The following is a 24,338-nucleotide window of genomic DNA, read 5'->3' as shown; positions in this document are numbered from 1 at the left end:
CAGCCATATCAGGACAGAATCTAGATTGTTTCTCAGAGGTTTGACGATTAATCATACTGTAGAGTTGGCTCCTACCCACGAGTCTCCTTCTACTACTGGGCTCTTTCTTCCACTAAAGTGAGACAAACTGGTTTGAGTCTTGTTGCCAAGCAGCAGCAGAGAAGCACCTCATTCTCAAGAGTCATGGTCAGCAGGGTTCTTCTGACAATACAACTTTAAAGTTTGATTTAAACTCTGCTGAAGAAGACAGCGAGCTGGATTTTGTTTGGAGTGTAGCCCGGATTATTAGCGTCACCAGTAGTTTCTGAATGTGAAGGAGTTACACAAGGCATGTCTGTTTCCTGACAACCCAAAGCAATGGGCGGCTGATGGAAGAGGCTGAAACTGAGCGGCACTTGGACAGATCGCCAGTTGGGGGAACAAATATACAAACAACACAAAGTCAAAGCAATTTAGGCTGGTCTAAAGTTTTGAGTGTACAATGCATTTGACACCGAAGGCCTTGCAGTTATCCAGTTTCCTCCTGCAGTAGGAAAGCACATGGAGTTTAAATGTCATTTGTACTGTCCGTAGGTGCAAGATGTGTGTGTGTGAGTTGCTGGCTGAGATGGACTGGTCACACCTTACAGGTGACCCCTGGACTTGTATCTCCAGGCAAATACCAGTATGACCACTATCAGAATTTATTTAAACAATAACCTCACTGCCTCCAGTCATGACTCACCAAATTTCTTAAGAGGCATTACATTTTTTTCGTCTGGAAATGGAACCCTCCCCCCAGAAAAATATGCCAAACAAGAAACAAGTTAGACGTCTAGTTTCAAAATAACAATTGCAATTGAAGACACAATTACAGTGAAACACTTTGGAGAGAATCAAAACGCCATACAAAAATACGAAAACACTTCAAACTATGATCAAAATACTAGTGATTTCCTAAAAAACTGCTGCACTCAATGGCTTCACATCTTCTGCCCACTCATTCATAAACAAGATTCTAACTTGAGGTCAGGACACTAACCTGATGAAAAAAGCCAGTTTCCGGCGCACTTCTCAACTTCAGCATGACCCCACATCAGGTTTGTAAAACCTTTGTTGCAGCATCTGCAGGTGCTCCAGAGCGAAGAAAAACCTTAACTGTACAATACTCTCAAGTGTGCTGTTGATTAATCTGCGTGAGGCTCCACTGCAGCACAGCTGGTGCAGAAACACATTTGTCACGAGGTCCCGTCTGCATCGACACGCGCCTGCAACATCCATTCAAATCCCCCTCTACCCTGTCCCTGCTATGAAGAAGTGGAGTGGATAGATGCTGACTTACGAAAGAGGGTCATGCCGGCTCCGACTAACTGACACACCTGATGCGACTGCTGCACGCACCGCCAAGGACACGGAAGAAGTTGATGCACAAATATGCTTCAGAGTCGAGGAAGAGAAGGAAGACTAATCCTGGAAAACAACTTGACTCACCTTCTTGTGCAAGGTGAGAGTGGTGAATGAATGTCAGAGAGAAGAGGGACGTGACTGAAAGGTTGAGCAGCTAGAGAGCAAGAAACAGAGCGCAGAGAAGAGTCTAGACTACCTCTTAAATAAAAGGCAACCACGTTCACAGCCAATAATGAATCGTGGTGACGCTGACTGGCTGTCAGCAAAGAAAGAGGAAGGACACATGAAGGCAAAGCCGCCATTGGAGCAGGAGACGGTGACGATCCCGCGTGTGAATGTTGCGCAGTCAGGGAAGGGTGTTCAGCGCGCCCAGCCTCCTCCTCTCATCATTGAGCTCAGTGGATACAAGAATTATAACACTCGACAGCTCCCTGGACTGCAGCCAGGCATCGTGTTCGGTAGCACAAGGCTATTGGCATTGAATGCAATTTTTGTGCTCCCATGATGCTGTGTGTGGGGATGAGGATGAGCGTCCCGGTATCTGAGGTCATGAGAGAAAAGTTGATTCAAGAAAACTTTGTGCAGCAAATGAGGAGGAACTCGACCCCCCTTTGGTTTTGTGGGAGCACATAGAGGCAGTCATACATCCTCCATTACTGTGTGGGCATTCAGCAGCAACTGAGTGCATCAACAGACCAGTTCAGAGTTTGTAAACAGTGATGACGTATGAATGGTACACAGCAGAGCACTGTTGTTTGTAAAGCAAAAAGAGAGACCTGCCCACAAGAGATGCTGAATTTTATCTAAAAAAAACTCACACTGATGGATGAGGAAAGGTCACCAGACCTGTACAACTGTACAGGTCTGGTGACAGGTCAGGTCGAGTGTTTTTCACACCGACGATGTGACAACCATTCATACTTAGCAATAGCATTGAAGATCTTCAAACGAATGCTCACTTACACATCAATGTAGATGGAGCTAAGACCAACCTCGACTGGCAAGACTTGTGCAGATATTCTAAGATGATTTCAACTTTGAATGAGAGGCACCAACACATGGCCATATGAAGTAAGCGCCCAATGAATTTGCAAGTAACAAGTTAGCTATCAACAACAAGTAGTGGTCTAGTATATAACCACGCTTCTCTGAATTAATATGAAGCCATTTATCACAAAAGACAACCCTTGTGTGTTCCTTGGATGGTCTGGTCTAAATAGGAGGAGTTCCTGGGACTCAGAAATTCAGTTCAGGGTTCAGCCCATCACATGGCTGTGTTTAGTAACAGTAACTCACCTGCTAGATAAGCATTCTCTCATGAGGGAGCCCTCTGCTGGACAACAAAAGCATCACATATTCAATGGATAAACACAATGTGGAGTCATCTGATTCCCACCTCTTGGGTTGATCTACAGAAGTAGAAGCGATCTGGACAAAACGTTAGCATTGCTGTTAGCATAACAGGTGGACAAGATGACTTGGTATACACATGTGTATGACATAAATAAATACCTGCAGAAACACATCTTTAACTCAGATTATACAGGACAATTACAAAACAATTAGAGAGATAAAGAGATCAAGTAATATGCTGAATCATGACAGGAATCTCTCGATCAAACAGCATGGAGGAGGCTCATCGCACACACGTAAGAACACAAAAACCAACAGATCACTTTCCCCACTGCTGCTCTACAATTGTCCCTTTCAAGCGTGGTAAGAACAGTAGGTTGTTTTGTGGCATGGGGACAGAGAATCCCGTCAACTGCAAGGACTGACCAACAATCGAGGTCTTTAACTTCATCCGACATTGGTCACAAAGTCTCTGCCACTGACTCGCTTAGATGAATCATTTAATCCAACTCAAGAAAAGTGTCTTTTACTCACAAACAGCTGGTCAGCGATGCAGCACGCTTCTTCGTCCTTCTATCATCTGAAGAATTCCAGATCAGAGTTCCTGTACTTCCCTCCCTCGTCCATGCTCTCCCTTTCTGCACCCCAACTGTCTCTGCCTGCTAAAAAGTCGATCTGCGTCAGCTGCACCTGCTGCCTCTGACTCTCTCGCAGCAGGGAGGCGCTGTCTCCTCGAACCCAAAACACACACACACACACAGTGTAAAGACCCGGCCGTCCTCAGGGCGCACAAGGGGTCACTTTAGAACCGCAACATGGAGCATGACTGCATACGGCATGCTTGTTGCAACACGTCTTCAAAGCCTCCTCGGAAACACATTCTCACACACCGCTGCCGGGGGTCTGCATTGCAGCATTAAATCAGAGTCAAGTGGCTCCGTCCCTGATAATCCTTCAGATTGCTCTGCTGCAGGCGTAACAAGTGTGCGTCGACAACTGGCTCAATGGTGTCTGCATCTTATTTACAGAGAAAACGATGAAGTGGAGACGACGGCATGATATTATGAACTTCACATCACCATTAGGCTTCATCAACTACTGCGTTCGCTCAAGGTTTGAACATCTCTGCTATGCACTTGTCTTGGCAAGCCACATTACAACAGCAAAGAATTCAGACCACCTTCCCCGGCTCCAGTGTTGACCAAGTCCAGGGTTTGCATGCTACGTTAAGGTCAGCTCTCTCTTCTTTCACTGGAGCGTGCTGCATCTACTTCCTGCGCCTGAAATGCCATCTGCAATGATGGACTCCTCCTACGGGAGCAGTTTCAGGAGTCGCGCTGCTGTCTTCACACGACAAGAATGGAAACCACAACACATCTCTGACATGTATGAGGTGTCTTTCACTTGGATCATCCCTGCTGTCAACTCAGAACACGGCAACTGCAACTACAACTGCAGTTCTTCTCCAGTCCAGTGTTCAGGCAGAACTGCTGCCATGAGGACAGCTGAGTAGAGACACCAATGATGTGCAGAGTGAAGATGATGATTGAAAGCAAGGAAAAAGGTAGCATGAATTATCAAAGTTAGAACTTTGTGTTGTCCACAACAAGAATGAGGACAAACCCAAACTGAGGGAGGGCGATTCCACAGAAACACAGTGCTCCTGGTGGGGATATATGTGACATCATGTGGTTTTGAGTTCACGCGTTGAAATGCAGCTACAAACTTCTTGGCAGGATGACACGCGAGGCACTTTTATTGTTAGTAACAAACAGGTTAGTTTCAGCTGCTTTAAATGCTTCAGTGATTGAGATTTGTGATTAGTTGAAACCAGAGTTTCACTCTTTCAGTGTCAGGACTTTCAGAGGTTAGCAAAATACAATTTTGCAAATACAAACTTCTTTTTTTAAAGTGAAGTATCATTTTTCAATGCAATTCAGGGTACATTTCCAGTGATGTAAGAACAAATTTTGTGAGATTTTTGTTGTGAATTTTCATCTAAGCCTTCTATTAGGTTGAACCATTTTTCTTTATTTAATTGTTTTTGCAACTTTGTCTTTTTACGCAGCTACACTGGCGGAAAATCTGATTTTTGTTATCACAAGCACAAAATGAAATTCATATTTCACAATTCATTCATAGAGCGTTGGCGACAGTGGCTTTTAAAGGTTACAGGACAGTTTCCTTTGCCCCCTGCCAACCACGTTCAGATTGCAAGAGTCATCTTACCCTCGACCCTCTCCATTTCCCCGACTCGCCGCTCAGTTCTGACCGGACAGTTCCAGTTCTACGAATCAGCATAAGCAGCAAGCTGCAAAGCCCCTTTGCTTTGCTACCAACGACCGATTGAACCCAAATGATATTCCACTTGCAAGTTGACATTCATCCTCTCCGTTTGTCAGCCCCTCTGGGGCTTCCATAGATTTCCTACCTTCTGCCTTCCCGGTTTCCTTCACAAAGTGTCAAACACAAACATGGTTGTCACTAACAAGCTTGACAAGTTCGTTAAAAAAAACAAAACAAAAAAGTAAGATTGCTTTGCACGTCATGAAAGATGTTGTACTGTACTCCCAGATCCCTACGCTTTCCACAATCACAGAACTGTAGAATTGTTTAACACTTCATGGTGCATCATGTGGGGGATAAACTATTTCAGTGTGGATGAGGGAGGTGTGTTTACTGAATATTGCATGGAGGGAAGCTACTACACTTCTAAAAAAATGGTATGTTGTATTGTCACCTCAATAAATCGAAGTTGATTTCTATTTGGCTTGTAGTTTATAATGGAAAAAACACTGCATTTGGCACAGAATTATGCAATGAGTGACAAACATGATTCGTACAAATAAAAAATAATTCTATCAAAAAAGGAAATGGGAACAAATAAAATTCAGGAAACACATTTATTATATATGACCAAACAAAAAGACTCGGTTTATCCACTTACTGAAAACTCTGGATCCCAGGAATATGCTAGTGAACCTAAAGTATTTTGCTGACATGCTCAAGTTGACTTGCCGCATTGTTCCAGTATTTGCGAGTAAATCAGCAGCAAGCTGGAGGAGAGTTGTTTAACTCTCTCATTTGTACTCACTGTTTTCTTAAAATACAGTGCAAAGCTGTTACAGCTGCTGGCCAACATTTCCTCAGGATTCCCTGTTCGAGTGACTGTACATGAAATTAAATGTCTGATTTCAGTCCATCTACAATGACAAAAAAGCCTAGCAGTTGAAGATACCAAAGACTTCCAGAGTCTCTAAGGTGACCTTTATGAGCCTGAATATTAAACTAAAAATGCAAACATTTCCAAACATCTTAATTGATAGGGAAAATGAAGTGGTCCATAGAAACACACATCACTACTGCTCTACTTGATAGTGGTGCCTCTGTATTCCTGGATAGACTGTGATAAAAATGCGTTTATATTTAGGCACCTTTTTGCTGTACTCACAATTCCATCTTGCCCTAGGCAGGCTGGACTTCCTCACTGAGCAGGTGTAAGAGAGAATGTGGTGTAGACACAGACGTGATGGACGGTAATAGAACCTCTGGCTCATACGTGGTACTGCTTTGGTTACATTAGTGCTGCGACACCGGCGATGTGGATCGGTGAGGAAGTTTGAAGGTTTATTGTGTTATATACATGCTGCTGACAGTTTGACAGGAGGTCAAATAAGTACAAATGTGAGTCGGGCAGTTTCATTCTTAAGATGGATCTCAGTGGCCTTTGCCTTCCTGCTCTTAATCCAGCTCCCAGCACATGACCCAGCTAACAGCATTATGAGCTGCTTTGACTCGGCCTGCTGCAGCTGAGAGGGCGCTCAGGAGCGACAGGGGTCTTGAGCGGCAGCAACAGTGAGAGGAATTTCTGCACACACACTTATCAAATCACCGGGTCACTTAACCTCAGTGTACACATAGCGGAAACAGAGACACGAGGTGCACAGGGTTAGGCCTCCGAGCAGTGACTTGGTGGATTAGCCACAGGCTGATATTCTGGGTGGAAACTAAGAGGAACGCTCAAACGTGTTGACAGAATAATGAGAGCTGAAGAATGAAGTGTGGAGAACCAAATCACATGAGGACTTCAGCAGGAGCTCTAATCGCATCAACAACTGAAATGTTCAAGCACAGAGATTAGCAGTTGTTTGTGAAAGTCAACTGATTGGTGACTAGTGAATAAATCACAAGAGCTGCGGGAGACGACCTAATGTTTGGGATGAACTATTAGAGCTAATAAATAAATAAATACTAAACTCTCGTCATGGATATTGTGGGGTTTCAGTCAGCAGTTTCGCCTCCAAGCAAGATCCATCCATTTTCTCACACTAAGCAGCAGCTTAGATCAACTACCCGCTGAGTCCTGGGTCTGACCCTCGGCCTCCTCCCAGTCCGAACAACACTGTGAGCTTTTTCCTTCAAAGCTAGGGAGCCATGCGTGGGGGAGTAGATTGAGCTGCATTCTTTCACCACAGTCAAAACTGACAACTGTCCATCTCACTGGTGAATTACGAGCTACAACCACCGGCGTCACATTCAGTCAGGCAAGCAGCCGAAATCTTAAACCCCATCCATGTCAGGGGCCGAACAATAGCGAATAGTAGGGTTTTAACAGAATGTGCTGTCAGACTCCATTTGAATTATTAAAAGCTCAGTGTTGGTGACAACATGCTAAAATTGTCGTAACCTTTCACTTTTTCTTGGAGATGGAAAAACATTATGGTATTATGATATCAACACGGACAGCAGGTGAACTTGTTTTTTCTTCTCAGAATCGTCTTGACTCGCCTTGAACTTTAAGGCCATCCCTTCTTCAAATCAATTCCACTTGTTTTTCTATGCATGTCTCTATGCATTCCGTGTAGGTGTTAAAGTGTATGTGCAATAGATTGTGTGTAGCTAGGCAACGACGGTACATGTCTGCTACACAGTTGCAAACAGAGACTTTTTACGTTTTCACTCACTTCAAGCAGGTTTCAAGACACGTGAAACAGTGATATTAACAAAACGATCAACGTTGAATGAATGTGACTGGGAGAATATGGCAGCTCAATAAAGTTTTCCACAATGTCCATGTAGTAGCAGTATACTGGAGACATTGTTGGTACATTCCTGGACTGAACGAAAAAGAAGCACCTTATATTTGTTGAATATATCATTAGCTGAAAGATAATGTAATAAATTCAGAAGCTTAACATACGATCAGTAAACTGACACGGTTCTGTCTCGATCTGCAAATAGCAGAGGAGAGACAAATGACATGTGTAAATGGTAAATAAATGTGAAAGTTAATTTAATAAAAGAATTTATATGAAACATAACTGTTAACCATGTCTGTTAAACTAATTATATTTAATGCCAACTGAAGGTCTTTAAAGGTCATACCACATAAAAATACTCACTCCCACGTGTTACATTCTACCCTTAATTCAGACATGTTTTTATATACCTCTTAAGGAGAAAAAAAAATAGAAAAACCTTCCAGAATGCAACAAATATTCTGTCAAAAGGACAACTGAAAGACATTTAACTCATTGTTAGATGTTGCAGTTTGGTGTATCTCTAGAGACTTTCCTACATCCGTGAAAAACTTACATACTGGCCGCTTGTAGTGGGACTCCAAGACAGAGAGCACTGCATTTATGAAAGTTTCCACCTCGGACGTTTCCAAAAGATTCAGATTCAGGTGGCAAACGAACGCTGTACCCGACTTGACGGATTGGGTCGTTTTCATCTTTGCATAAACAACACCTGAAAAAGGCTGGTCATTTGGGAAATTTGCTTCCGATTGTCACGCTCAGACCGGTGAGTGTTGCTAAGCCTGTACTACAGCTGCGCTAACAGCCTGCTGCTGAAGAACCAGCGGCCTCACTTTCGTGAGCCCTTTAAGGTGCTTCCCAGCACAGCAGTTCCCCTTGAATGTGCAGCAGGATGCAAACTTTAAATGACAGATTGAAAGAACCTCCACAGCTTCATCAGTGCGCCGGCTGTCACACGGCTGATCGATTTTTGTGATCGGAAATGACCAGTCGTGCTCGCCATTCACAGATCACGCCGATCATAACTGGATTGGATCAATCGGTGCATCCCTAATGGAATTCATACAGAGTTTTCTTCAAATGCAACAAAAACAATCAACGCACAGGTATTCAAAACCGCTCTCATTTCACAATCACAAACCAATAACAGAGAGAGATAACAGCTACAACATTGACGTCAGCTGTGATGAGTCACGACGACTTAAACATCCCCACAGATATTCTGAATGCTTTCGATTTCATTCCAGCTGATGGTGAGAGACAAGCGTGGCCTCGCCACTGAGGGCAAGAACTAAAACAGCAGCCTCCACTGTGGGAGACTGCTCAAGGATGCATGTTTCTGATGTCGAATTATACGGCAAAAATCGCTTGAACTTCGTCAGTTGAGCGCCCCATATGCTGCAACGGGGACGGAGTCAAATGACTGCTGTCTGTCGCAATTTCTAGAGCACGAACCGTCAAGTCTATCATCACATTTCAAAAGATGCGCTCATCCATCACGTGTCAGCAGGGCACTGCAAACAAACACCTGGGACCATTTTTACATTTGTGAGCTTTCAAATGAGCTAATAACTGGGAAAAAAACAACTAAATTTGCATCCAAGCTGAACTGGCTGGTGAAGCAGCAGGGAGTAATGTTGCACAAGACTGTTTGTGGCATGGGCCATTTTCTCAGTGTCGCTGACGGAAACTCATCGTGACAAGTGTCTGCTGCGGCCATGGTGAGGGAGGTAAACAAGGTGAGGGCTCAGTTTTCTGCCTCGGTCAGTCGGATTTCAGCTACATATATAACATTCATCCATATCCATGTCAACATACAACATATATCCGGACATCATCAGGCATGTCCTGTGGGCAGGTAAACCCATTAAGCAAAGAGATACATGGGAAACCTTTTTAACAAAAGAGCCATGGATTCAGACAACCGAAGAACCAAACCCATGATAGCTTCTGTATTTTATCTTATAAAATGAACCAGCATAATTAGAACAGGTCACCCTGAGTGTCTCCTGGTCCCCATGACTGCAATCAGAGAAATTCTCATCTCCTGACTCATACATTGCTGCATTAAGTTGAGACAGTTGGAGCAAAGGTACAGTTTATTAAAGAGTGGCTGACTCACTCGCGCTCAACAGATCGTTCACGCAGCTGCTTTTCAACATCAAGGACAAAAGAGAAAGTTCTCTCCTCTGCATGAATCATACATATTCTAAGCGGAATCCTTTGCTAAAAAGAATTCCCAGGGCAGGAAACATGGACACTAACAAAAACTTTAGACTTGGTACTCGAGAGTGAAGTTGTCCTTGGGAGAGAAAGATAAGTATATTGTTTAGGGGTGACATTGGCTGGTTCACTTGCATGCACTGGTCATCCTCAGCATTGGCTTCCGTCGGTCTTTGCCGATATTGGTCCGATGGCGACAAGATTTTAGTTCTGGCAGCAAATTTTAATTTTAAAGCTATAACACGACACCATACAATGAAGGGCTGTCAACAAAAAGAACTTTTCCAGGGATGACTTTATGCTACTACACAGTGCCCAAAGCAGAAGCAGATGGAAATATTAATTATTTGTTTAGGCTGTAAGTAGAACAATTTTAGGTAGGTAGGTTTCATACCTAACAGATATCGGCCTCGTCTTAGGCCTCTGGGTAGTATCAAGTATCTACCCTAAAAAAAAAAAGCATATCGGTCATCCTCTTATATTGGCGAAGGAAAAGATACTGGGCTCTTGTTTCGCAAGGATCATGGTTGTTAAAGAAATAAAACTATGAATGCCAGTGCTGGACACATGGATGGATCATGTCACAGTCAGTATCATCTAGGGTACAGGAACATATTAAAACACTGATACATTACGATACTTATCTGTATTGATAGTTTTGTTGAAGTAAGACGCAAGACTTGATTGTGTGATCCTGTCTTTATTGTTTAAGTCGATCTGGATTGATGTCATAACAATAAACTTGCTTTGACTCACATCATATTGTACACCATTAACTGATTTGCCCCTTGATGATGACAAATTTTGCCTACATATTTTCATCAATATCAGCAGCACTGAGTTATGACTGAACATCAATACACCTTGTAAAATTTGCTACAGATTTGTTAATGTCTAAAATATGTGTAAACACAATCACAGTTGTCCACTTCTCTGTAACTGCTCGACACTCACTGAAGTGTTTATCCTCTTATGTGATCGGTGTTTGATGACTGCAGTTCCAACCAGGTCCGGATAAGTCATCTCGGCTTTACTGCAGTGGGGGGCATGAAACATTATGAGGATGTCATCACCTATTCAGTGGCAGGAACCCTGGAGGTTTTTGAACACACTTATTGCACTGCACACACTAGACTGCCAACCTTGCTATCCCAAGGGAAGCTCGGTTTCTACGGATCACTTTAATAGAGTGTACGAACCATCACCTTCCACGAAGGTTGATCCTGCTGCCGCTTGGAATATCAAGATATAAAAAGCTGAAATAAAATAACATGTTAATTGAGATGGTCCGAGGAATCTGTGAGACACATTTGTCAAATCTTTCCACACCACAAATGTCATCTAATTAGGATTTAAAAATACATGTGCCTCTTTATATTCAATTGGTAAGACTCAAAAACAAATCTGAGATTTCAGAGCAGTGTAATAACTGCCCTACATCACTACGTGTCACTACTCTGAGTCTGTTGTAAGAAGGCCACCATCACTGACAGAAGTGTTTCTTTAGATGGTGATAGCTTCTATATACAGAAACAGGGGAGAGACATGAAAGTGTCTGTCAAAGTGTGTGTTGCAGGGATGCATCAAAAAAGGCAACACTAGTGGCATGTGATGCGATCAAACATGTGCACAGCACAGCATTTTTAGCCAACTTTTAAATGACAAAGCAAACTTTGCTAGTCTACAAGTGTCAAAATGACGTTTTGAAGTGAGACGTCACATTAGCCACATTAGCTTTGTTAGCACTGCCGTGCAGACAGTCTTTGGCTTCACAGGACCGCCAAGGAACACTCCCTCATTCTGTCGTGAAGGTGTGTGGTCAAGTTAGAGGCACATCGGGTTTAAAAATAGCTGGAAGTTACACATTTGAGAGGGTTCTTTGCCTTGTCATGAGCAGTGCTGTTGAAACTGACTCACGAATTAATGCATCAGCATAGATTTATAGTGTATAGAAGTAACGTAATCTCCTCACGTTGGTAGATCGTCAACACGTTTGAATTATTCATGATTTGTCCATCTCCGGACAAATGAGGTGAAACTGGATCATGGCACACCAGTTGAAAAACGCAGGTCTGTATGACTATATCCATTTATGCTTCAGTATTCACTTTGGTCTCCATATTCACTGGTGTCTGTCTTGGGGTTGGTGGCCTGGCCTACGACTTTACTAGTTAGTGAGACACACCACAGAGGTTTGGCATTGTAAGTTCTATGAAAGTAACTAAGTGCTCAACTCAAAACCTGTGGATCTTGAATGTGGCTACCATGGTTACCAAGGACACATGAGGCATCCTCTAGATGTTGTATTCAAGAGTACAGCAAATACAGTTAGTGAGAACATTTTCCTGCTGAGCAACCACATCACAGGGACTCAGCTGTGTATGATTCAGTAACTATATGAGTCCAGGCAATATCTCATGAGCCACTCTGATGAGTGATACATGGAGTCCACTTGATGTAGTAGAGTAACTGTGCAGCCATTGCCAGCACCCGGGAACCCTCTTGTATACGGCACATTCAAACAAATACAGTATAGTTGAAAGGCAGAGGTTAATTAAAGTGTAGTGAATAGTAAATAAAATAAATGAAACTCTGCGTCAGTCATGTTGAGCACCGCAGATGAAAAGGCATCTTTAAACTCCTGATGCTGATCATCCACTAGAAGTGGAAACCATGCCACGCCTACTAAATTAGAAATGATTCCACCAAACTTTAACTCCTGCTCTGTTAATTTCTCTTTATTCTTTATTCGGGATCTGTATTGTGAAAAAGCCACCTCATCAGGTTTGAGGTCTTAAATGAGACGACTCCTGACTGTCGAAAAGTGCAACTGCATCACCTGATCTCACGACGCTGTCAACTGGAATGATCGATTCACCTCAGGCTTATTGTTGGTTAATGGTCGGGGAGCGTAAAGGAGGAGCAATAGAAATGAATGTTTAGGCAACAAACTAGCCCAACATGCAACTTAGTTCCCTTATCTTATCAGATCTAGTGAGGGCTTAAACTTGCCATTGTTCCATCCCCTCCCTTCACACATCGAAAAAACCCTACACCTTCCAGCCTGGCTGCCTGAGGTGTCACATAACTGCCACTCGCTCGTGTTGCTAAAGGCAGCAGGGAGGAGGAATGATTTTGGCTAGAAATAGCAGCGTCACATGAGTGTGAGCGGTGACCAGAGAGCCAGCTGCTCATCCTTACATGGCTTCATCCACACAATCAGACACATGTGACATGAACAACAGACGCTTCCATCAACACTCTGCTGGATTAGTTTCACCTGATCACTGCAACCTGACTAATGCACTCCTTCACAAAAAAAAAATAATTCCGCCTTTGTTTGTATTTCATTTGAGAGCAAAGCTCCAACACATTTCTCCAAAGGAATCACAGTTGAATCAAAAAGCACTGAATGGGCCACATTTTAACTAGACTGTAATGAGGGCACACTGGAAGTTGAAGGTTGAAGAGTCAAGTGCACTATTACGTCACAGTGGGCATCGTCTGCTTTGCATCAGATCAGAGATGCAGTATGTGATTCAAGTAGGTTACTTCAGCAATTCACATGATCTTTCTCCTGCAGGTGAAATGAGCTTGATTTACTCCAGCACTCCAGTGATACCGTTTGCCCCTCCTCCTACGGTTCTCCAAAGCAAGATCTCTCTATATGCTAACTTCTAAAGCCAACTGACCGGACCTGGCACGTCAGCTCGCCTATGTCTGCGAGTGATTTTAACTTAGAAGTGCGCCGTTCCTGGGAGTTAAATGGTGGTCATTGATAGTTTAGTGCAAACAGACACATACTGATGTGTTCAATAGGGGTCCAATATGATTTTGGATATATTTGTCTTTAAATCGGAGGATTGATTTTAATACATGTTAAAATCTTCACAATCCAGAGAATCAAATACCAAGCTGCCTCACTTGGGCGGACAGATAATTTCGGTCTTTTCCCCACACCGACTCTCTCATGCTTTGCCATTCATCACTGTTTTCCAAATCCTCAACTCATCCATGGACCACCTCAGAGGCAGAAATGATGACAAACAAGCCCTGCCTGCTGCACAACAAACAACACAGAGAGACGAGGAAAATAACATCTATTCTACCTCACATAGATAAAACCACAAAGGCTCGGTTCAACAGTGGGCCTGTCATTAGTACAGTTAACACCAGGCCAGGACCAAACAAGAGACACACTGTGTGTTCGGGGCTTTGATACCGACGCCACTGCTTACTGAAGGCCACCGCACTTGAGCTCTCTGGCCACTGAAGTGGTTCAGTGCAGCCACAAACACACAGCAGGTCAGCCTGACACACATCACGAATGGATTAACGGCGAGTTGTTTGCACTATTAGATCCCCTAAACAATGATGAGGTTCAGTCCAGGACACAGGAGGCTCACAAAGACGGGGTCATCTACAAATAAGAGGTGATTCAGGAGGCCTTAATCTGGTCCATTACAACCGCATGGTGTGGCGAAGACGAAGAATTAACAGGCGACACAATGAAACAAGAATAAAAGAGGCACAAAGTCTTCAGATGTGTCCGTGTCACAATGTATTTAAAAGGATCAAAACCGTGATTGTGCATTACAAGGCCATGTAAAACTTCCTCAAGTCCAGAAAGTCCCAAACACATTTACAATTGTAAATTTAAAGCTGAATTTTGAGTAATTGCATGATTAAAATTCAAGACAGCTTCACATTCCTCGGCTTAACGCTGATGAAGTCTTAAGCGGTCGATTTATTTTTTTTGGCTCTGTGAAACTTACTACAGCATAACAGAACTCAACTAATGTGAAGTCTTGGAAATTCAGTTTTAGAATGAGAAAGCTATGTAATAAATGCATGTATTATGTCTCAAATGCCTCTACTCTCTCACAGTGGGGCAACAGAAAATACTCCTTAAAGGTGAAAACATTTTACTCAGTTTGTACTTGTTTCACATAATGTGACCATCTAAAAAATGAGTTGTCCTCTTTTGTGGAATGACCCTCAAGTTGGACAGATTCTAGACAGGCTAATAAACAGATGACTTAAAAAAAAAAAAAAAAAAAATGAAAAGACCCTGTTTAATCTTTCGTGTCAAAAGAACTGTGTTACAGTTTGAATGAATGACCGACCAGGTAGGAGACTCCGGGCAACAGAGGAAGCAGTTTATTGAGCTTTGTTTACCATAATGAAGCTGTGTCCTGAAGTGAACCGGGAACGTTCAGGAGATTGACTCCACTTAAAAAGTAAGTGCATAATACAAAAGAGCAGAAGCAGCAGAATTAAATGTTGTATTACAATGCGGCAGATAAGTGATCACCTGTCTCGACAACTGTAAACCTGTTGCCACTATTGTGTCAACGCAGATGAAAGAGCAGTCGCCTCACTTTTCTCTCACACCCTCCTGAAAAACATTTCAGACTCTCCTTGCCATGTCAAGAAAACATGTAAAACCAGATTTTTAAATAACAGCTCGGATGAAGCAACACCAGCGAGTGGCGCACGAAGGCGCACACAGCGTGAAGATTCCCACTTGTTCTGTGCTATCATGTGATGTTGCCATGGCGAGGCAACGACATAACAGTGTGATTGTGCTGGGAGGGCGAGGTGGGCCGATCAGGGAGACAGACTGTTCTCCGACTGTGACGCCGCCCGTCTGTGTGCCAACAGCCCGCCCACCAAGGGTGACGGGGACACACCTACTGGCAGGCGGATCGACCTGTTAGGGGCCCCGACCGCCATGGAAACAAGAGCAGAGTCCATCTTTCCCATACACTTGTTCTTTTCTTCCCACCATCAGAACAGGAGTTCAAGGTCACGTCTCTCTTTGTTACAGTCAGCAAGCAGGAAAGCACTCCTCTGCGCGCAGACAATCTTGACTGTAATAAAACAATGCAGAACAATTACTGACTTATTTTCCTCAGCAAGGGTCAATCAGGGTCCGCTCATGAAAAAACACATGGCATCACACTGTCTTGAAATTGTCTTAATAATGGCAAAAAAAAATCATACATACAGTTTTTCAATGGTTAACACTATGATTATACATGAAATAAATAAAAAGAACTATAGAGCCAAAATATTTTTTCTATTTCACCTGTGACAAAAGGGTGATCAAAAGGTAATTAAGACTCATTTATTCTCCAAGTGGTGAGTTCAGGTGTCGAAATTAAGTTCGCAACTCAGATAAACTGAGACAGATCATGAAGAGTCTGATTAATGATGGCATATGCTGTATATCTACATGACAAAACAGAACAAGCATCACCCTTGAACAGCTCAGGGCGAGTCCTACAAACAGTCATAGAGACAGACAACATTTGCACTGTATTTGTCTTAAAATAATATCTAAATTTAAGAAAATATTTCATTACACACCTGCGGGAGGCGGTGAGGACTAGTGAGACGATAGATCAGAGCAAACCTCTCTTCTGCATGAAGTGGACTCAGAAAGATGCTTTTGAAATACAGATACATACAATACAAATAAAGGTGTCATTAGGAGATGTTACACTGTTTAATAGGACCGGGAGCAGAAATCAGAGGTACTGTGTACGTCAACAGAATGTAGACGGATTTTACTACATCATGAAAGTCAAAGTTACTTAACAGAAGTGCTCAGACTCTTTACATTGCCCACCACAACATAACAATATTCCATTCAGCAATGGGGCAACTACTATCATGAATAAATCACAATTGTTCTGAAGGACTTGATGCCAAAAGACTTTTATATTTGACTACCTTTTTGACCAGTTTTAATCAGAAATTTAGAGACAGTATCGAATGGATATTTCTGGATGTAATATGATTTACCTATTTACAAGCAATAAAAAAAGGAGGACAATCATGGGCTTGTACGTCTTTGACTAAACTGGAGAATAGGGCTGAACGATTTTGGAAAATAATCTAATTGGGATTTTTTTCTCTCAATATTGCGATTGCGATTAAAAGTGCGATTATTTTTCAAGGTCCTCTTCTCATGTATTTTACAGCAAACACAACTAATGAATCAATCTGCATTATAATAAACCATATGTGATTCAGTATATATAATTGTTCTTCCTTATAGGCTATTCTTATGTTAAGAGAAAGGCAAATGAAGCATTAATTAAAATGAAAGATGGTTTATTTGTCTACTTCAGTTTCAACTGTAGACTTACTAAACTGATAAATCACACAAACTAAAGTGCATATTACAACAATAATGCAAACCAATATGTGGCTTTACCACTCTAATACGTCCAACTCTTCATGTAAACGTAGATTGCACTTTTTAAGCACTGTCTGAACATAAACAGCCCATAATTAGGAATAAAAAAAAAAGCCGAATGGACAATAGACGTCACGTGACGCGCGTGGAGTAACAGGCAGGTATTTCCGCCACTTCTATGAGTGCGCATCAGTTTTATTTATAGGTGCGAGAAGAGGTGCAAAAGGGCGCAGGCGCATTAGGATCGTGTTCTACGAGTATGTGGAACTTATGCACCCGTTTTGGTGGTGGTTGAGGTGGAAAACTTAGCAATGTGTCACAATTGCAGTTTCAAGAGCTCGTGGTTAGTTACTTGTATCTGTGCACTTAGAAAATGAAGGCGAAATTACTTTTCGTGTTTGTATGAATGTAATTCTTCTTTTTACACGCACGTGCCACGAGGTTTACGGATGCAAATGTGCAGTTTCGCGTATGTGCCTCTGACGCATGGATACGAGGCTTGTGTTACGGGTATGTGCCTCTTTTACGCATTTTACCTTCATAGGCTAAAGCCGTAATTTACAGCTCAATGGCTAAAGCTCACCGTTGCACTGCGCCACCAACGTGAACGTCACGTGACCAGTCAAATCGCAGCCTTACGGTTAGAAAATCACGTTTTATCATATTGCGATATAATCGCAAATGCAATTAATCGTTCAGCCCTACTGGAGAATAAACCAAGATTCCATAGTGTTGCTCTACAGGCCGCACAGTGACTCACTAAAACAACATTGTGGGTGTCTCACAGAGGGCAACAGTTGATAACTCAGATTCCGGTTCACATACAGTCCAGACACTTTGATAGCTAGCTAACAACAACGACTACAGGTCAATTCTGAGTGTGATGTATACGGGAGGACGTTCACACTCTGCAACTGACCCGACGGCTGCTTATCACGTAGTGGTGGGGCATCAGGTGAAAATGTCGAGATGGCAGAAACTTCCTAGAATTAGTAAACATGCTGGGTACATGCGCCGCGAAAGTGCCTCCATGAAGAGTGGCCTCATAGCTTTCTCAGCAGTGAGCCAAAAACATAAACACTGAGCACGACTCCCACAGACCTCCAAACACACAGCCGGTCATATGAAAGCAGAGGTGTGCAGCTTTAACAAGGGTTTTAAAAGGGTGCAGCTGACTGATGTTTGGGAAGAAACTCTAGCGTTCATGTCAGAGAAGTAGTAGCTTCCAGGCTCTAAACTCCCTCACCCTGCTTGAATTGAAAAGGCAGAGCAAGCGTCACACAATGAAGTTACAAAACACTACAGCCATACATCTGACTAACCAAACGCAACCTCAGGTAAGATAATAGAAGTTATGAATGGAGACATGCATGAATCACAGCTTCACCATTGCTCCACTATTCTGAAACATTCCATTTCCAACTAATGGGATTCCTAAAGGTTAGATGGTAGAAGATTCTATGAGCAGTCCTGGGTCAGCCCCACAATCTCCACAATGGACAAGTAGATCGTGCCATAACAGTCACCAAAAGCCATCTAAATGATCTAATGCTTAAAAACTTCACGTCTCTGGTGGACGTTCAACTTCTTTTGTGAAAGACTCAACAGTCTTGAGGGAAACAACTGGCGAGTCTTGGCTAATGATGGCAGTGTTCTTGATGGTAGCTTTCTAACAAGACAAGAACATTATCAGACAAACATTCTGTCGGAAACATCTAGTCATTCAGTTTAAGATTGTACATCGCCTACATTGGTCAAAATAAAAAAAGAAAATGTTTTACTCCTGTTCAAGGCTCACTGAATTCTGGCACTTGATATTCAAGACATTCTCAAAAATCTTTGACAAACACCCCCCCCATCTGCCCCATCTTTATCAGTGGCAATATCTGGAGTAACATCACAGGGTTCCAAGCTGCGTAAAGTTCAAAATGTTTTAACGAAATTTAAAAAAAATTTATGACACATGGCAACCGTTTGTTACCTTAGTAAACAACATAGATGCTGAACACTTTTCAATGAGTACACGTTCAACCTTCTAAGTTGACTATAACATATGTAGGTTTTGCGGTGTGGTTTTTATACTGTTTGGTTGGGGGTTTTTTTATGGCAAAGGGAGGGAATGGCGTACCATTATCTTTAATATGAGTAATGACAAAGGGAGGGAAGGCATCAAGTTCTGAATGTTTTGTAAAAAACAGCAATAAACAATAAAAATACTTCCAAAAAAGGAAATTCATGCTCGTCCGTGATCTCTTCACCTTTCATAACAATGCTACAAGAAAATTAAGCTCAACAATATTTAGTTTTTTTGACGTGGCTCATTTTGAATCATTTGAAAGTTGAGCATCACCTGACTAAAACTGTTTACATTTCAACACGCATCATGTGCGCAGCGACCTCTCCCCTTGAGGTTCTGTGTTATTCTGAAAAACTCTGGGAAAACTTGTTTTACTAAATTCTCATCCAAAGGAGAATTTTGAGGAATTCAGGGTGTCAGAGACAACAGCATTCAAATCACTTTGAATTAGGCCAAGACGAACAAGTGGAGTGGGAGACAACAGACATCAGAGGCTACGCTCTCTTGTCATGCATGAAAGAGCACATTGTCATGACTCTCTCCAGACCAATATGATGTACAGTAGGCCATTTGGGTTAACAGGGGTCACCGAGACCTCCTGCCTCATATGATTGAACTGGAGCTCACCAGCAACAAAAACCAGGATTCGGGTGAGCAGCGTTTCTTGGATTCTGTCGGTGCTAATAATGTGAATGACCAAGTGAAAGTCAATTGTATTCAACAAGTGTTCAATCAATTCATGTCACCACGAGCAGGTTATTCTTCACTGTTATGCCACACTGGTCTTTCATTTTATTTTATGTCCTGAAACATTGAGGAAACGACTCAAAAACAGAGAACGCTGGCGAGAGCAAAGACAGACCAGATATTTTCAAGTCACAGCGTCCTTTCGTTCTTCTAACAGCTTCTTCAACTGAGTCCACACACAGTGGGGATCATAGTGCTAAAACACCTACAGGAACTAGTTGCTGCACTGGTCTTCAGGTCTCTGCTGATGTCTGCATTGAATACATAAACCTGATGTCAGCTTTGCTGCAAATAGCATTGTGCAGTTTTAGGGCTGCAGCAAACGATTATTTTCACAGTCGACTAATCTATCAACTATTCTAGTCTGAATTTCTGTTCATCTCACCAGCGAAAGTGACTGTGACTGTTGCTGTCCTTCACCATATAATGACTTTTTTCTTTTTTTTTTTTAATTAAAAAAACTTTATGCAATTTTAACAATTTGGATTCCTAGTTTGATGCTGCTTAACAATTCAGTTCCTGATGGAGTTTCCTATCAATACTCGAAGGGGAAAACCGTACCGGAGGGAAACAGGACCATTAGTGTCAATAGATTTGATTGGAATGAAAAGATGACAATGACAAGACAGCTGATGTTGAGAAAGACTTGGGGGACACTAAAAGGTCAGCGGCGAACACTCTGGTACGAGCGGTCTGAACATTTTAGAATGTGTCTTACAGATCCAAATGAGAGCTAACAGGATCACCAAACTGCTGGGAATTCTCAGCTCTGTGGTATTAGCTCAGCTCGCATTCCCAGTCTGTTTACATTCAACACTGACTTTTATGAGGCAAAGAAGAGATTTTTTTCAGGGTATTGTTTGTGTTCTATGGGTGGCAAAAACATCATATCACAATTTTCATTATTATGAATCATAATTTTGATTTATTGAGACTAGAGATAGATTTTTGAGACTAGTTTGTTTGTGAGACAAACACAAACAAACTGTTGTGGTGGAGGGGTTAAACTTCGTCTTGCACAGCGTTTGGCATACCATTCCTAACTTACCTCATTTGGCATAATTTCCTTTCTAGTTTAGAGGAGTTTACAGATATATCTTTAATATTCAGACTGCTTCATCACAGTAATGACTGTAAGTGTTTGACGAGTGTCAAAGGTTTCAAGTGAGACGTCACGTTAGCCATTGGCTGCATTAGCTCTGCAGCGCAGACAGTCTTTAGCGTTGCGGTCAGGCACAAAAAGTAATTCACCCGGCTGTGACGGTGAGTGATCGAGTTTGAGGCGCATCAGTTTAAAAAAAAAAAAAAAAAAGACAACTTGAAGTTGCATGTTTGACTGGCTTGTTAGCTTAGTGATTGTGTGGCAGGAAGAGAGTGCAATAAGTTGATAGCGTAAAGGAAGTGACATCCTCACTTTGGCAGATTGTCAACAAGTTCAAACCGTTCACGGTCTAATACTGTATCATCATATTATATCATCCACCCCGAGCATGTTCACTGGAAAAAAAGATCAAGTTGCTACAAATGCAAGTGCTTTTTATTTTTGTCCCTGCAAATCCTAGCTTTGTGAAAACGCAAGCAGCGCGCTACAATGACCACTGAATGAAGCCCCTGCAGCGTCAACGCGGTGCAAGTGGGTGTGAGGCATTGTAGCGTCAACTCAGTATAAGACAGACAGGTACACAAGGTTATCAGTGTGGGAGACGGACAACCTGGCAATGACCCTTATCATGCATGTCTGACAAACAACAGGAGCTCCCCACGTGTGTCTCCATCTCCTTTAAAAAAGAGGGAAGTTATTCATCTGCCTATCTTATCGCATCATGATTTCATATCCAAATTTACAACAAGAACAGATAGAGCAATCAAATCCTACTGTAATTTGCCTTATCTGACAGATATATAGAAGTGCTCATGTTAAATTCTCCCGACTAGCGAGTGACACCAAGCACCAAGCCTCCAGCATTATTCTTACCTTCCTTGATCTTATCAGGAGCAGTGATTAATCATTACCCCACCATTAAAACATCGTATTGTCGCCGTCTCTTGAAGTTGGAATTGCTTGTCTGGTGTGGCAGTAGTGAAGCTTTTAGAGCTCAGGTTTTACAGCTTAAGAAGGTTGCTCAGAATTCAAGGACTAAAAGTTACCAGATTCCTCTGATGTAATATCTTGGTTTTCCTTGCAAAGCATCAGTGCTCAAACAGCCAACCAGGAAATGGTAAACAGACTGCATTTAGACCTAGAACTGAGATACATATGGATCTCTGCTGTTGATGTGTTACCACATGACTGCATTATGGCATTCACAATATTGTCAATTTTTTCCTTTCCTCATTGATGCAGATGATGCAAGTGAAAGTTCAGCAGCAAACTTATATAAAGTTGTTACACTGGAGACACGTGGTTAAACGAAAGTGGCTAAATAAGTTCGTGAACTGTTTAAACAGAGGCCCGTGCAGTAGACCTAAGTTTAAACCAACAATTTTACAGCAGAGAGGAAGGAAGAATACAGTAGCGTGAACACGTACAGAAAGGCATAAAGACCATCAACATGCAAGCGCTTGGATTTATCCATGTACAGACTGGAAAAGGGTTTTCGGACAGCCTTAACATTTGATACTATCATGAAAGACCTGCATTACGCAGACACAAACAATTGCAAATCTTTCTTGTTTTCTTTGATAGTTTCAGTATGTCAGTTCTCACACTTGGACTTAAAGTCAACAACAGAATGTGTTCAAAACTAAACAAAAACAAGAAACCATTGCATCATCAAACTACTCATTATAGCGCACAGTAAAAATGCCTGAGGGAGTCCAAAATATGGTTTGGTGGACGAGCAGCACAGTACAGCTTTACCATTAGAATAATTGGAATCGCTGGTGAAACGGGCTTCGACTCTGCAAGACATCATCTTCCTCAGTCATTTCTCATGAGCTACCAAACAAGGGCTCAAAAGTGACAGAAACTGTGTAGACTGCTAATGAGGTCAGACTGCAGCAAGGCCGAAATAGCAGGCTGGATAAACACACTTCAGGACAACACAATGGTGGCGATCAAGAAAACAGAAACCAGTTTTGGAATCCATGACTTGTTGAGTTCCTTGCCTCCGAATGTGCAAATTACTCTGGGCGTCTTCCTGTTCATCTTTCCACCACCTACATCCTATTTTCAGAAGAAGAATGGAGAAGCCCATGAACCACAGATGTGGTAAGGGTTTGATTTTGTTGCACTAAATTGACATTATTAGGCTGGATAAAAATGCGAAATGTGATTATCAAATGCGGTTAAGTATATCATTACTATTTCAATATCGCATAAATCATCAAGAAGAAATTTTTGGAAAGTAAAAAAAAAAAAGGGACGTTTACCAAATATTCTGTCAAAAGTTTAATTTTCCAGTAGCCTTTGCTCAGCATGTTTTTCATACATATATTAGACAGCCAACCAAACATGCATGCATTCCAAAAAACAGAATTAATTTTGACAGCTGAATTTAATTTAGTTCCAGTTCTTAGTTTTAGTCCCAATTTTGTCATCCAAATTGTTTGTCTAGTTTTAGTCAATGAAACCTAACTTCATACGAATGATTAAAATGTTTTTAGGGGTAATATGGAGTATAATATCTCCTGAAGAAAAAGAGGTCTGAGAGCCGCTTTGTCCTGGTGTCTCAGCTGTAGTTCCTGTCATTGTCTCCACACAAAGCTCTGCAGCGCGATCGCTGTCTCAGACCACAGTCCTCTCATCTGGATGGACTGTGTGCATTAGTAAACACTTTGTTTTTTTATTGTTTTCATTCCACATACTTCAAGTGGATGTGTGTTCACATTATCATTTCCGTGTGACGTCACGCTTTCAAGTAAAAGTTCAGAGGCAAGAGCTCAATTATTTTCTATCAATAACTAATACTGTACACAAACTATCAAAGATTCTGACTGAGAGTCAGGAGGTGACCACTTGTGAGCGTGTCCTCTCCAATGTCAGAAAAAATTCAGTATGAACATAACATTCTGCATTATTCACAAAACTCAAGCAATAAATCATTGTGTAGTACGACCAACAATAAATGTGATGCAATCAACATCAAAACACGTCTTCCCTTTAAGACAGACCAACATATGATGATGGAAGTGATGCATACATTGATGTGAATAACGTATCTGGATTGACCTAGTGAACTGCAAATAGAAAAACATTTTAATCGCTGTTGAATACTGACTTCAAGCCAAACGTAATATAATAATCATTACATAAAATCAGCGAAAGGAACAAAGCACTGTTGCACATGAAAAAAATGTATATAAA

At 42.0% G+C, this 24,338-nt stretch overlaps 1 protein-coding gene across 6 annotated transcripts in view; it reads right to left on the bottom strand.

Annotated features, from left to right (window-relative positions):
- Positions 1 to 24,338, bottom strand: part of slc20a2 (solute carrier family 20 member 2) — a 52,322-nt gene that overhangs the window by 24,360 nt on the left and 3,624 nt on the right. The window contains exon 1 of one of the 6 annotated variants that reach the window (XM_053871049.1): positions 3,274 to 3,426. The exons of 4 other annotated variants lie outside the window; for them this stretch is intronic. The gene's annotated coding sequence lies outside the window, so the exon portion shown is untranslated. Of the gene's footprint in view, positions 1 to 1,470; positions 1,620 to 3,273; positions 3,427 to 24,338 lie in introns of those variants that run through there. One more of the 6 variants, XM_053871050.1, reaches the window with a different exon arrangement.

The sequence above is a fragment of the Synchiropus splendidus genome, chromosome 7 (genome assembly GCF_027744825.2).
Source record: "Synchiropus splendidus isolate RoL2022-P1 chromosome 7, RoL_Sspl_1.0, whole genome shotgun sequence".
NCBI lineage: Eukaryota > Metazoa > Chordata > Actinopteri > Syngnathiformes > Callionymidae > Synchiropus > Synchiropus splendidus.
Note: the sequence above shows the minus strand (reverse complement) of the source record. Positions and strands in the feature narration are given on the sequence as shown.